Consider the following 1,185-nt stretch of genomic DNA (forward strand, 5'->3'; position numbering starts at 1 on the left):
CCACCACCACCACCACCAAAAAAACCAAACAGCTATGTAACTTTAATTTTTTCAAAGCCTGTTTTTTTTAAAGATTTATTTATTTATTATTATATGTAAGTACACAGTAGCTGTCTTCAGACACTCTAGAAGAGGGCATCAGATCTCATTATGTATGGTTGTGAGCCACCATGTGGTTGCTGGGATTTGAACTCAGGACCTTCGTAAGAGCAGTTAGTGCTCTTAACCGCTGAGCCATCTCTCCAGCTCTCAAAGCCTGTTTTTAATGATGGTTCTTAAATGCTTTAACTTCCCTTCTAGATCTGCACTGTCTGGAAACCGGCAGTTCAGTTTACAGACTAACAGCAGCACCTCAGTCCATTCACAAACACTTCACAGATACACCAGCAGTCCATTTCAGCAGAATTGGGATAGCAAACATGCATCAGCAGCGGTGGCAGGACCTACCAGAGACAACCCGCCCTCAGTCTTGGCACAAATCATCAGGAGGGACCAGAAGGGATGCCAGGAGTTCTCCGTTCGTTGTGCCTTTCTTAGGGAAGCAAAGATACACAAATATTTGAGACCAACAAGCATTGCACAGCCTAGATCAGCCTCTGTCAATGTCCACTGAGTCCTTTTATACCCTCCAAACACCATGTGTCCTCCATGGGTCTTGCCTCAATTATGAGTCTCTCACTGACGTTACTCTGTCAATCAGCCTGAGTCTGAGGAAGGGGCAAGAAATCACAGCACACCACCAGAAGTTTTTAGGTTTGTTTCTCTTAATGGAGTCCTGACAAATGCAGCTCAACACTATAAGGCAGACCAATACATGTGTGTCGTTAGCAATGAATCCGTCATCACGTGTCCTTTCATGTGCTTGCTTTAGCAGCACATCCTCTCTCCTGAGTCTGTCTTAGCTTCCCACCTGTGTCCACTTCAGGAAAACACTCCTTCACATGTTGGCCCCAGCAAAGCACCATCCAACACAGCTGATAGTTACCTTCTCTGAGAGACCATCCCCACTCGGGCAGATGTCACCTCTGTGTCCTCTCAGCTTACCCATCGAAACCCTGATCATAGCACATTAACAAACCCATATCACAGCCGGGCGTGGTGGCGCACGCCTTTAATCCCAGCACTCGGGAGGCAGAGGCAGGCAGATTTCTGAGTTCGAGGCCAGCCTGGTCTACAAAGTGAGTG

The sequence above is a fragment of the Mus caroli genome, chromosome 3, assembly GCF_900094665.2.
Source record: "Mus caroli chromosome 3, CAROLI_EIJ_v1.1, whole genome shotgun sequence".
NCBI classification, from domain to species: domain Eukaryota; kingdom Metazoa; phylum Chordata; class Mammalia; order Rodentia; family Muridae; genus Mus; species Mus caroli.